The 14,725-nt window shown below is 38.4% G+C and overlaps 1 pseudogene; it reads right to left on the bottom strand.

Moving 5' to 3' along the window:
• Positions 1-4,625: 4,625 nt before the first annotated feature.
• LOC140889923 (phenylacetaldehyde reductase-like) lies at positions 4,626-8,002 on the bottom strand (annotated as a pseudogene).
• Between the last annotated feature and the right edge of the window lie 6,723 nt (positions 8,003-14,725).

Below are 14,725 nucleotides of genomic sequence, written 5' to 3' on the forward strand. Positions count from 1 at the left end.
CAGTCAGAGAGGGTGATTCAGATTTTGGAGGATCTTTTGAAGGCATGTGCTATTGATTTTCAAGGTAGTTGGGAGTCGAGACTACCACTAGTGGAATTCGCGTATAATAACAGCTTCCAGTCCACTATTGGCATGGCTCCCTACGAGGCACTTTATGGGAGGAAGTGTAGATATCCAGTGTTGTGGGATGAGATAGGTGAGAGATCAGACTTTGGTCCGGAGATTGTTCAGTTGACCACCGAGGTAGTGGCTAAGATCCGTGACAGGATGAGGACTGCCCAGAGTAGGCAGAAGAGTTATGCTGATCACCGGAGGAGAGACTTGGAGTTCTCGGTGGGTGATCATGTTTTTATCCGTATTGCACCCATGAAGGGTATGATGAGGTTTGGAAAGAAAGGGAAGTTGGCACCGAGGTTCATAGGGCCCTTCGAGATTTTGGATAGGGTAGGGGTACTGGCTTATAGAGTGGCCTTGCCGCCTAACCTTGATAAGATCCATAATGTCTTCCATGTGTCGATGTTGAGGAAGTACATCTCGAACCCATCCCATGTGCTTAGTTCGGAACCGCTTCAGCTATCTCCTCACTTGACCTATGAGGAGAAGCCCATCCGGATTTTGGATAGACAGGAGAGAAGACTCCGTAACAAGTCGATTCCAATGATCAAGGTGAGATGGCAGAACCATTCGGATGAAGAGGCCACTTGGGAAGCAGAAGCAGATATCAGGGTTCGATATCCGGAGCTTTTTGGTAAGTTTTAATTTCGAGGACGAAATTTCTTATTAGGGAGGGAGGAATTGTAGCACCAAGAACTTCTAAAATTCTAAAATCATGCCTAAAATTATTTTCAGTATTTATATCTTTAAATTTCTTGAATTTAATTGTTTAAGTTTAAGTTAAAGTTAGCCTTGCTTGATTTATTTGGATTAAATGCCTTGAATTGTTTGGTCTAGTAAGTTTCTGTCCCGGCAGGCGACGACGGTGGGCTTCGGTGGTTTATTTTCAAGATTTTTAATTTTAAGATTTTAAGTTAGAGGTAAAAGAGGGGTTTTGGCCAAAAATGCAAATTTTAAATTTTTATGGGTCAAAAAGCAATTTTATTATTTTCTTGGGTTATTTCCTAAATTTTCCATAAAATAGGATTTTATTAAATCCGGGTTAGTGGAATTTCAATTAAAATGTTGAGAGTTGAAATTTTAAATTTAGAAGTTTGGAAATAGCAAAAAGTTGAGGTAAAAAGTTTTAATAGTACAAGTAGTACTTTTGCTAGTACAAGTGAAATTTTTAAAACACTACACACAATACACTACACTTTTAATTTACACTCTCATTTATTTCCCTCTAAAATATATATTTACAACCTAAGTCAAAACCCTAGCCCCTTTTTGGACTCAAGAGCCGCCCCCCCTTCTCCTTGAAGACTTCACTTCGGCCAACTCCTCCCGCCGCCCAGCCGCCGTCCGCCGCCGCCTGCCGCCGTCCCAGCCACCGGAGAAGCTCCCCTAGGTGCTTAGCTTGGTGTTTGGTTGAAGTTCCACCCTCCATCTCCCCTTATTTTCGAATTTTTGTTGGTAAAAGTTGAAGGCAAGTGTAACTTTTTTTTTGGGCACTCATTCAAGCAATATCTACCCCCACCCTTAAAATTTTTTGCAATAATTTCGAAAATGCATGATGTTGTGATGTTAGGGTTTCGAATTTGGGCATTTAAGGGGCTGATTTTTGCTAAATGGGTTATGGGGTTGGGTTTATGTGATTTAATGTTGAGTATATGTGCATTGACATGGAATTATATGGTTGTTCTTGCCAAAATTCGAATTTTCAGAATGTATAAGGACCTAAATTTCGAAATTTTGCATGTGTAGGGGCTGAAATTTAATTGATGTTGAAGTATTTATTGGTCTTGCATTGGTCTTGATTGATTGTTCAACATTTTGGAGTTTTGATGGTTAATTATTGATGTTCTTGATATGTGTTGTGCAAGTGTGGATTGAGTGTAGCCCAAGTGTTTGGAAAAAGTCCTAAGAGAGGTTATTTGAGGTGTTTGGTTGTTTGGTATGGAGAAAATTTGAGGAAGGAGAGTTATGGGGTTGAATTCTTGAGTTAGAGGTAAGTTGGATGTTGTGAGTGTGCAGGGCAGCACTGTTCACGGGGCAGGGCAGTGTCGTGGCTGAGGTCTGTGCAGGGTTAGGCTATTCCATGGTAAAGTTCATGATGTTGTGGTCGCGTCGATATAAAATGGGCCCGAATCGGATAAGTATTGAGTAAGTTATGAGTCTTTTAAGTTTGTGGTGTAAGTGCAGAATTTTTTTAGAGTATAAGGGGCTGTCCGGGAATGTTTTTGGTTTGTAATGTTCGGGTGATCCTTGGAGGTTACTTTCTGGTCCTAGGGGTAATTTGGAGTGTTTATGAGGTGTCGGTTCAAGCGGGACGGGTTTTGGTTAAGATATGACAAAGTTAAGGGTTTTTCGGTTTACTTGCTCGAGTTAAGTCAAGTTTGAGAATTTTGTTGGGTAAGTTGTCTTCTTTGGACTTAGGGGCAGCCACTCATCCACCTTAAACTCACATTTTCGAGTCGAGTCTCATGTCTTAAAGATTGCTTATTCGTGTGCATTTGACGTGTTCTTGAGTTTAATAAAGAAAAAGGAAGCTTACTTGTTCGCATGTCATTTAATGTATGAGTTGAGTCTTTATAAATGAAAAGGGAAAAGAAAGCAAATATTTTTGAATGAAGTGATCTGTTTGTGACGAGAGGGGTGTTGCTAGGCCGGGGGATGCCTCGGTCTACTCACCAAGAGGTTATAGAGGTTAGGCAAGGAGCAAGAGACATCTTGTTTACCCTTGTCACAGAGGGGCAATGTGGGATCGGGAGGCATCTCGGTCTCCTTGCCATAGAGGGGTTAAGTTCGTCGGGAGAAATCTCGTCGTCTTGCCGGCATAGTGCACTGCAGCCATGATCATGATCGAAACAGAGGGTCACAAATCAGGGATCGGATTTCTAAGAGGAAAAAGTAAAGAAAAGTTTAAAAGTTAAAGTTTCACAATTTTAGTTGACTCGTTTTGCATTGATGTCAGTCTTTCAGTTATGCATGAGTCTAAGTTGAATGTTATGAAAGTTAAAGTTTATCATAGTGTGAGTTCATTAATGCATGATTTCTATATCTTTCTAGTTTCATGCATATTACAGTTTAAGTTGAGTTTTTGCATCACGTATTTTAAACCCTTGTTATTATCCTAGTTATGTTTGTTGAGTCTTTAGACTCACTATGCTTGAATGTTTGCAGGTGAGGATTTTGTGGAGGAGACGGAGGGTCGTGATCTACTGGGATGAGGCCATCGGTAGTGCGAGGCCCAGTGACCGTTGCTTCCTTTTAGTTTATGTTTTTTCCGCACAGTTATCAAATTTGTAATAATGAAGTATTATTTGAGATCTTGTAGTATTCATAGCCAGGATGTGCATTCCCTGTGCTACAACTTATGTTTTGAAGTACGTTTTCCGCTTTTGCAAGTTTATGATTATCGCTGGAATTAATTTTAAATGCTTTAGTTTACTTTATGCTGTAACCGGGAGGTGGTTACTAGGATTGCATGTTTATGTTTAACGCACTTAAGTTTTGAACTCAATTTTTTTTCCTTATTTAAATTGCTGTTTGAGTCTTGATGGCTTATTTGTTTTACAAATAGGTCATGGCAAAATTTTTAAAAATCCGTAATTTTCCTTTATTTTAATTATAGTCTGATAGCCTAGTAGTGAGGGTCGTTACATGTTCATTATTAGCTTATTTGCGCGGAGGATATAAAGATTTAAAATTGATTTGCGAAGATGGCATAAGGTCAGTGGATCTATGAGCAGCAATGGAGATGTCGAGTACACTGTAAGAAGCATGAAACCAAACACCTTGCGGGCAGAAGTAGGCTACCAGTGCAGCAGCAGTGTAGGATAAATTGAAGGCTGAAAGAATATAAACAGTTGTGAAAAACTTTGTCAAGATATCCACATCAAATTGAACTCATTTCAACAGGGATTATAAGCTTGTGAATAGGATATAAGATAAACTGTAAAAATAATAGTGCAGCAGATTCTTTACTCTTTGATGATAGATGATTCATTCTATTAGTATTGTGTGGATGTGATGTTATATCAGTTCAAACCCCACAAATACTAAAATACATACTTGTTCCATGAACATGCATTATGAAAATTTGTTTCAAATAATGTGCCTCGTAAATATCATATTAGCCATAATTGGAAATCCAATCTAAAAAAAAACTTCAGACTGAGTTATTCTTAAAAAGGTTATCAAAGATATGGTTAACACACAATATACTTTATCAAAAACACGCAATATAATTATTCTTGTGAATTGACCTGCTTCTTTGGGAATTATTTGCAATTGATATAATCACTTGGAAAATAACTACTAAAAAAAATACATACTTATTCCAAGTAACACTATAGTAGGGAATAAAATAGATCATGTCTATTTTTTTTTTTGAAAAAAAATGATTCATTGAAATTTGAAGATTCAAAAGAAGATGAATAGAATAGGCTTGTATTATATCGTTAACTTAACAACAAGTACAACATTTGATATAACGTCAAATAATATATCATTTTTAACCAATAGAGAGCAAAAAATAACATATTCAAGTTTCCCATTTAAAATCAGCAACACAATAAGCTCTGGCTCTTCTAAATTATCTTGAGGAAGTTGTTATGATTCAAACTATCGATCATGTCCCTGAAGCTTACCTCCACAGGCATAAAATTCAACCCCAAACTCTCTGCTTTCTTCTTGCACACCTTAAAGGTCATATTCCCAGCAACGGTACTACTGCAATCACAATCAAATTTAACAAGTTATAAATAAACAACACCATATCTTATCGTATCATATATATATATATATATGTATATATATATATATTTAAAACATGAATACAAAGTTGTAGAAATATATATAGTACTTCTTATGACGATTAATGTCCCGTGAAGGGCTAATTAGCTCATGTAAAATCTTCACAGCCTCGTCATGGCTCACCGACGATTCGACTAAAATGTATCTTCCATTAGCTGATGAATTCTCAAAAGCCAAAACATGCGCAGTCGCCACATCCCTAACATCAACAAATTAATAGTCGGGAAATACATTTTTTCCTGCAAATTCATTCAAATAAGATAACCGCATATAGATACTTTGTTAGTTGTTACTATTATTGAAGCTTATATATATATATGCAGTACCTTTTAAGAGGTCCAAGATAAAGCGAGACGAATTATTGAGAGTTGGCTGAAGGAGGGGACCGATCACGAACCCCGGATTCATCACCACCAAGTCAATCCCATTCTGCTCTGCATACTTCACCGCACTTTGCTCTGCTAATGTCTTGGCAAGCCAATACCATTGCTGAAAGAAATAAAATAAAGGCACTCATAAAAACTGATAATTTTTCACCAAATATATATATATATATATATAAAATTCAGATATATATATATATATATACAAAAAAACCTTTGTTTCTTTGCATAATTCGATGTCCGAAAACCAGGTCTCATCCATTACAGTACCCGGGTCACGGGGATTTCTGTTGAGTGTCACTACAGCTATAGAAGATGTCACCACAACTCGTTTGATAGACGACAATTTGGCGCATGACTTGAGCAAGCTAAGCGTCCCGTTCACCTCTGGTTCAATCAGTTGTTCCTGAAAAATTTGTGCCACGACTTGAAATATATACTAGCTAGCTAACGACTGGCAACGAAAACAAAAACAAACAAGAACATATATATATATATATATATATATATATATATATATATGCAAGAACGAACATGTGGATCAGTAATGGAATACAAGATGGGAGATGCAGTGTGAAACACACCTATGCAATCATGTACGATTGAATCGAAAGACCCTTCTTTTATCAAGTCGGCTTCGAACAGCTGCAGTCTCTCTTTGGCTCCTTCCAGTGCTTTTAGGTGCGCAACTTTGTTAGGCTCCCCTGCGTATTTTTTCGAGATGTCGAGTACACTGTAAGAATCATAAAACCAAACACCTTGCGGGCAGAAGTAAGTGACCCATGCAGCATCAACAGTGTAAGGAAGAAATCTACCACAAACAAATGTAAAAACACCACCACAAGTGTGAACACCCGAAACTTGGCCTGCAAGTATGCATCAATATGGAAAGGTCTCTCAAATTATGCAGAGTATAATATTACCTTTTTTTTTCAAGATCTGATGATCGATAATTTGGACAAAAATCAAGGTAATTTCAGAAATTTAAATCAAGGAGATTTTCTTCCTCCTTTTTGGCCGATTATTGGCCTCCTATTTAAGTACAAGAACCGCCTCCCTTCACCACTATCACTCTTGTGCAAATTCTTTGGCAACACACCTCCAAAAATCCTCACAGCCTCGAGTTCTGAACCATGCTGCAAAGTTGAAGCCTGTCCACTTCTTTTCCCTTATTCACGTTAGTACAAAGCTGCAAGTGGGTTGGAGTGTGCAGAATTCTTGCATCTTTTATTTTGACGGTGGGTCCACTCTATTTTATTAATTTCAAAAATCAATACTAGCAATTTAGAGTTTTAATATGTATATTTTTCCCTTAGCTTCGAAGTGGTGGTCTAGGAATTTGAAAGAGAGTGCTCAAGAGATAGTCCAAAGAAGTTTCCTAACCTTTCGAGACTTTCAAGTCTGAACTTTTTGAATTGTGATTTCCCAGTTTTGGGTTCAAGCCTCGCCAATTCAAGTTATCCGATTTCGCACGTGTGATGGTAAGTGGGCTTATGCTTTAAAATTATATGTATGATTTAAAATTCGATCGCTCATGTTAATCGTTGGAATTTTGCTATTTAATATTGTTCATGATAATGCTTTGCTGAAAAAAAATGTTTTGACATTGTTATGAATCGAATTAGGAGTGGAAAGGGAATTTTCGAACCATGTTATGTTATGGCCCTGATACGGTGGGTATAATAACCGTTCTATGACCTCATCCCTTAGAGGGATTACATATAGGGGACTGATCAGTTAGCCACGAATAATGAGAGAAATTTCAGTGTCTTATCAAAGATTATGTTATGTCATGTCAAATATGTTATGATGTTATTTATGCTATGCTATGCTATGTTGAGACATGATATGAAATGTTTATGATTTAAATTAATTCATGAGTTTTTGAAATAAATATATATATATATGTATATATTTTGGTATGATCGATCGGCCCCCACTTGCTGAGTGTTTCCCAAAACACTCACCCCTTACTTTTCCCTCCCAGATTATGAAATTGATGATGTAGAAGTTCGTGAGCAAGATATGTTTTGGGGATGGTGATAGATGACTAATAAGACTAAATTTCGCTATGTTTATTTTTGGGATTTTTAGCATTAATGTTTTATTATTAAGTTTTTAGACGCTTCCGCATTTGTTTTGTTATTTTGGATTTATCGAGTTGTAAAGACAATGTTTTGGAGTTTATTTATGATAATAAACTGGTTTGATTTATACTGTACTACGAGGCTGGTTGTTTTATAATTTTTGTGAATTTGAAACAACGCCGGTGGCACGTCTCGGTCTCGGGGCGTGACATTTTAGTGGTATCAGAGCCGCCAGGTTCATAAATCCGGATGGGATTCCGTACCAAAAAATTTGACGTTGTCAAATTTTGACCAAAGCCCTGCGTATCCTGACCCGAAACGATCTTCTGAGTTAAACTCATACTTGGTATGACTAATGACTCTTTTAGCCCGAATTCAATCGTTTAAGCCTCCGAAATTGCGTTTTTGCCGTTTTAGGAAAGTTTTCGGATGCTTATAACTTCACCTAGAAAATTTGAAATCCAATTCCGCGAATTGTCCCACGACACCCTCAACTTGTAGTTTCTGCCCATAAAGAAATCTCAAAATTTTCCATTTTTGGAAATATTGCCCGAAAATCTTGTCCTATATCAATTATGTCTGAAGTATTCATCAATGTGAATTCTGACCTGAATCCATTCCTATTTATTCTAGGAAGATGGCTTGCACCAAAGTCAAGGCTCGTAAAAACGTAGTGCGAAGCAAGGATCAAGTTATCGAGTCATTGAGGACTTCACTATATGTGGAGCAATACGAGAAAGAGGAGATGATGGAAGACATGAAGAAGCTAAAGGCGAACAAGAGTGAGATGGAGGAGCATCGGGACCACCTCGAAGGCGACGTCGAAAGGCTTGCATATTATCTTGATAAGGAAGAGAAGGAACATGAGGAGACGAAAAAGAAGTTGGAGTCGTCCCTAGCTACCATCACTTTCCTCGAGGACCTACGCAACCAAAGAATGATGGAAATGTTAGAACTCCAACACCAAGTGCAAGTATTGCAAAACGCTGTGCAAGGTCGTGATGAAGTGAACGCAGCCCTGCTCGAGCATATCAATCACCTACAACAAGTAGACATGGTGGCAGAAGAGAACCCCGAAGATGCTCCTGCAGAAGATGAAGCCTCGGGCAATGGAGAAATCATAGATTAGGCTTTCATCTAGCTTAGTCCTTTTATTCAGCATTGTTTTTGTTTGATTCAGCATGATACCTTAATGTTTTGAGATTTGGTTTGTTTTGCTTCATTTATCTTCATTACATTTTGAGAATCAATAAAATAACTTTTATTCTTGGGATTATTTATTGATTCATTTTATTCTGCTATTTCCTTTCTTTTTAAGTATCATGTTTCGACAAACTCTTAGAACTCCCTTACTGTAGGAAATGGCCGGAGAACTCCCAAGAACATGCAACAACAATCGTGGGGATAATGCGAATCCACCTCCAGGAATCAATCTAAGCCGAGAAGATCTTGCGGCTATCGCAGCAATTGTAGCAACGACCCTCCAAGGGATGGGAAATACCAATGGCAACGGCAATCCGTCACCTCCCCCACCTGCTCAGAACGGAGTAAAATTCCATTATGAATCGCTCCGTAAGAACCGAACTGAAATGTTTAGGGATATGCTGACCCAGAGGTGGGAAGAAATTGGATGAAGAAAATGGAGGACCAATTGCATTTACTTGAAGTCCCTGAAGCACTTAAAGTAGAGGTAACAATTCCTTTTTTGGAGGATAAAGCAAGGAAATGGTAGGAAGCTGTCTCGCCTGCTATGTTAGCTGCTGGAGCAATCACATGGCAACAGTTTTGCACTGCATTCCTGAAGCAATATTTTCCAGTTGAGGTTCGAATTCAGAAGCTAAGTGAATTTGAAAACCTCACGCAAACTTCAGATATGTCAGTGGTGGAGTACACTTCTAAATTCAATGAGCTTGGGTCTTATGACCCTACCATTATGGGAGATGATGATCTGAAACTGCATCGTTTCAAAAAGGGGTTGAATAGCCGAATCCAGTCGGCATTAGCAGTTTTTTAGCCTGCCAACTTTGCAGACTTGATGGGAGCAGCTATCCGAGCTGAATCGGATATCAAGCATCGGGAAGACGACTTCAAGAATAAACGACCTCTGTCTGGTCAATCTACAGCAATCGGGCCAAAACCCAAGCACCCGAACCAAACTGTTGGACCATCCAAAGGAACTTACTCTGCTCCAAGTCGACCATTGATCAAACCGTGTCCTACCTGCAACTTCCATCACGAAGGGGAATGTCATCGAAAAACTGGCGCCTGTTTCAATTGTGGGAAGTTGGGGCACCGAATGACTGATTGTCCTGAACCAGTGAAGCCAAGGACCGGGCCAAATACTAGTACTGCGCAGGCCCAACCTAAAGAGACAAAGCCCAACGCCCGTGTGTTTGCTATCACACAAGAAGAGGCTGATGAAGCGAATGAAGTCGTGGAAGGTACCATTTTAATCAATACTAAGCCTGCATATGTTTTATTTGATTGTGGTGCCACTCATTTGTTTATATCTAAGAGATTCACTAAAAAGATAGGGCTTATCTCTGAGAATCTAACTGAACCACTGAGAGTAGCAACCCCTACTAACAAGATAATTGAGACACTCAAGATACATAGGAATTATAAGATGTGTGTCTGTGAACAAATCTTTGATGTTGATTTGATTGAACTCAACATGGTAGAATTTGATGTTATCCTTGGGATGGATTGGTTGTCTAGAAATCATGCAGTGGTTAACTGTCGGAATAAGAATTTTAAACTTCAAACCCCAAACCTCAAAGAAATTACATTTCAAGGAAAGACCAAGACGCGAAAACCCCTCTTGTCGGCCTCCCAAGCATGGAAGGCGATAAAAGGTCGCAAAGAAGTTTACCTAGCTATGGTGAGCGAGGTAAAGGAAGAGCCAGAGCTCAAACTAGAAGACCTTCCGATTGTACGAGAGTTTCTGGATGTCTTTCCGGAGGAACTACCCGGAATGGTTCCAGACCGAGAGGTTGAATTTGAGATTCAGCTAGAACCTGGAGCTGCTCCGATTTCGAAAGCTCCTTACCGAATGGCACCAGCGGAACTCAAGGAATTGAAAGAACAACTGCAAGAGTTGCTGTACAAGAAGCAAATTAGACCGAGTGCATCTCCGTGGGGAGCCCCAGTCTTATTTGTCAAGAAAAAGGATGGAAGCATGAGAATGTGTATAGATTACAGAGAGCTTAACAAGACCACAATCAAGAACAAGTATCCTCTTCCAAGGATAGATGACTTATTCGATCAACTTAAAGGAGCTACTGTTTTCTCCAAACTAGATCTGCGATCGGGCTATCACCAGTTGAAGGTCAAGACAGAAGATATTCCAAAGACGGCTTTCCGAACAAGATATGGGCACTACGAATTTTTAGTAATGCCGTTCGGCTTGACAAATGCCCCTGCAGCATTTATGGACCTCATGAACCGAGTTTTCAAACAGTTTCTTGATAGGTTCGTGGTGGTTTTTATTGATGATATCCTAGTATACTCACCTAGCGAAGAGGATCACAAATAACATCTCCGTATTACACTACAAACCTTAAGGGAGAATAAACTCTATGCCAAATTCAAGAAGTGTGAATTTTGGTTAAGGAGCGTGGCATTCTTGGGACACATTATCTCAGCAGCCGGAGTCTCGGTGGATCCCAAGAAAGTTGAAGCAATAACAGACTGGCTCAGACCCAAGTCAGTGACCGAAATTCGAAGCTTCCTGGGGTTGGCTGGCTATTATCGAAAATTTGTTGAAGGATTTTCTGAAAGAGTGGGTGCCCGGTGAGCCAACTTGTGGCTAAGGGCTTTGATGACTCTTTGTATAAACAATCTTTTGTTTAATATAATTTACACTTTTATTAATGGCAATGACTTTATCTTTCTTCATATTGTTATATTGTGATATACTATTGTTGTTTTGATAAAGACCTTGAATATACTATAGTGTATGTAAGATGTGGTAGAACATAGAGATGTCTATCATGAAACACATCTTATAGTCACTGTATATTCTAAACTGTTCCTAGTCGATTGAGCCGTCCGATAATAAGGATAAGGATCGCTCGAGTTTGAGACTAGCATTTGCGATGCAGAGTACCACGTTTCATTGGTAAGGAACATAGAGATGTCCGAAGCATGCAAATGGATATTCATATGATGAATGATCGAACTACCCTATCCGGACTTTCCAAGTGGTTATCACTTATCGAGTGGATAAAGTCCGCGGTTTTGGTTGTACACCATTAGTCCTTACTACTTGAAACATCATTGAGACTCTATATGCTAGTACTGTGCTTTGACTCGTTTACCGACTCTATTGGGGTCATCAGGTGTCGGGATTGGGTACAGTTACAACACATATAGGAGTCGATGCTTTGTTGTCAAGGATTCACCACATACTTGCGAGTGTGGATATCCTATGCGATCTGAGGAGATATTAGTGTGACGAATCTCTAGCCAGAGTACATGATGTGTTTTAAGAAATGGTTTCTTAGTAACACATGCGATGTCACTATTTGATCTTCAAGATGTATTGCATAGTTATCGAATCTCGAACGACTCTCGATATACCAATGGTTGTTGATTCGATCGGGATATATGGATGAAGGGACCGTACTGTACGCTAACCAAAATCTATTGGTTCTTGCAGGAACTATCAGTGATACCTAGGGAATCATGGGGCGATGTTGCTAGGCGCTCTTACCATGATTCGATGGGAAAGTCGGAAATTGTTGTTCCGAGTCACAAGGAGTTGTGAGCCCACGGCTAGCTGTATCCCTGAACCATTGAGGGTCACACAGAGTAATGGATTTTTAATCCCCGTTGAGATAGTTAAATTTAAAGAGTTAAATTTAATGAACAAAGAAGTTGGACTTCTTAATTATGAGTAGAGGAGTAAGATTTCCTAAAATGACATAGGGATGGGCATTTTTGGAAATCACTGAATTCAAATTCAGAAAAATTTATCTTAACTTTAAAAGGTGCAGAAATGGTTTCTGTGCACATTGGTGAAATCGGTTTATCAATCGGAGTCACGATGAATTTTATATTAATTTCTGAACATGCGGGCTTTGCTTGTCGGGCTTGAACTTATGACTAATGGGCCCTAAGCTGTTAGTGGCCTACATTATAAATAAGTTATTGCAGTACAGAAATTACACACAACAGGTCACAAAATTTTTGAAAAACCCTAGTCTTTTTCTCAGTAGTGGCCGTCCCCCTTCTCCCATCTGCTCGGAAAATCCAGTCTGTGAATTTTGAATTGCAGTCTGGTTTAACGGATCAAATTCGTTAATCTCTTCGTAGAAACTTCTGATAGATTTTTTAGTGCAATCTATCAGAGGGATTAAATATCCGTTCGTGGACCTGATTGAAGAACAGTTCGTCCATCAGTTCCAGGGATATACAACAAGAGCAGAGCAATATGTTGGTGTCCATAATCTCGCTTCGAGATTGGAGGTAAAAATTTTATAATCGTTACTTAATTTTTACACACACAATTTAATCGTAAGGTTGATACCAATTATGGAATCGTTCCATATAAAATTTTTAAACTTCCGCTGCACCGGGTATCAATCATGATTGATCTGATCGCCGCGTTCTACAACAGTGGTATCAGAGCCGGGTTGCTCAGATCAAGCGATTAAATTAATCGATTGTACAAAAATTTTTTTAAGCCTCTGTTTTTGAAACAAAATAAATATTTTAAAAAAAAAAAAAAAAATTTCGGGCAAAAACCCGGGCAGCGATGTGATCGCTGCCCAGGGCATCGCACGGCGCTGCCCAGGGCAGCGATCGTCGCTGCCCTAGGGGCAGCCGGGCTGCCCGGCCCGACCCCATTAGGGCGCGGGCAGCCCGGGAATGTCCCGGGCGGCCCGCGGGAAAAATTAATTTTTTTTTAATTTTTAAATTAAATTTTAATATGTTAAAATTCTATTTTTGGTCCGATCAAAAATTGTTTTTGATTGGTCCACGAGGCGTCGGATCGAATTGTTCGAGTCCGAAAATTTTAAAATTGATTTTTGGATAAATTTGAATTTTTGAAAAATTTTAATATTTTATCCTTAAATTGAATTTTGAAATTAATTATTTTTGGTACAATTGATGATAAGATATGATCTTATGAATATATTGAGTAAAATATGATTTTATGTATAAAATTGGATTTTATAGATAAAATATTATTTTATTTGATAAAAAGATAAAATATGATTTTGTATGTAAAATAAGATTTTATGTATGAAATATGATTTTATCCTTTTAAATTTAAATTGCCATTGCATGTTATCCAATAAATTTATTTTGAATTAAATGTTATTGGATAAGGATGATCGATTGCCATGACCAATTTTTTAGATGTATGTTAGGAATTTACATTTGTTTTTATTGTTGTTGGATTTATTAATGGGCCTGGTTTATGGCCCAATATGAATTGTCATATGTAATAAAAGTGGGCTTGGTTTATGGCCCGTTCCCACCCCTTTAAAATGTATCCCCTACTTGTCATTGTTATTTATTGTAAATACATTAGATTTAGTGGGAGATGAAGATTTGAAGATGGAGGTGGGCCCAGCAGATAATAAAGACAGAAGAAATGTAAATTGGAAGCTCAATGTAATAGGATTGCATTGCATACTGCATATTACCTAGGATTGGACTAAGACTCGTGATTGGCAACCACGGGTCGATTAGAAATGGAATCGATCATCCTATATAATATGTGATATTATTGTTGTATGCATGTTTTAGACAAAATTGTGTGAATCCGGCAAGCATACAAAAAATTTTAAAAATGATGAGACAAATTTTCATAATTAAAATCCCTCATTTTAAATATGATTTAAAATTGATATCAAGATAAATAAAGGAAATTTAAATTTGTTTAAATGTTCCTACCTTCCATCAACGATCAATGTATGAGATGCTACCCGCGGATACGGTCCGGCTCATATTATTGGGGGGCCCGTTCGTCGGAAAGTTGTACATTGGATCGACACATGTTGTAAGTTGGGTGGAACTCCCATGGGATCGGCTCATATTATTGGGGGATCCACATGGCGACCGTCCATCACAACTTAATATTGATGGGTCATCTTGACATGTCACAATAATCGGCGTCATATTATTGGGCCCTTATTGGACATGAGGTAAACACGTGGAGGTTGCTTTGGAAGCAATTGGGCTCTACCTTTTGAAAATTATGGTTGGCTGATATTATTCGGGACCATAGTTTGTCAATTGGACTCCATGTTCTCACTAAGGAAAACAGTTTCCCATTTTCACTAGAGGGTAGTGAAATCGTTAAAATAGTGGGAGTGAGATTCATAAAAT

This window comes from Henckelia pumila, chromosome 3 (assembly GCF_033568475.1).
Source record: "Henckelia pumila isolate YLH828 chromosome 3, ASM3356847v2, whole genome shotgun sequence".
NCBI lineage: Eukaryota > Viridiplantae > Streptophyta > Magnoliopsida > Lamiales > Gesneriaceae > Henckelia > Henckelia pumila.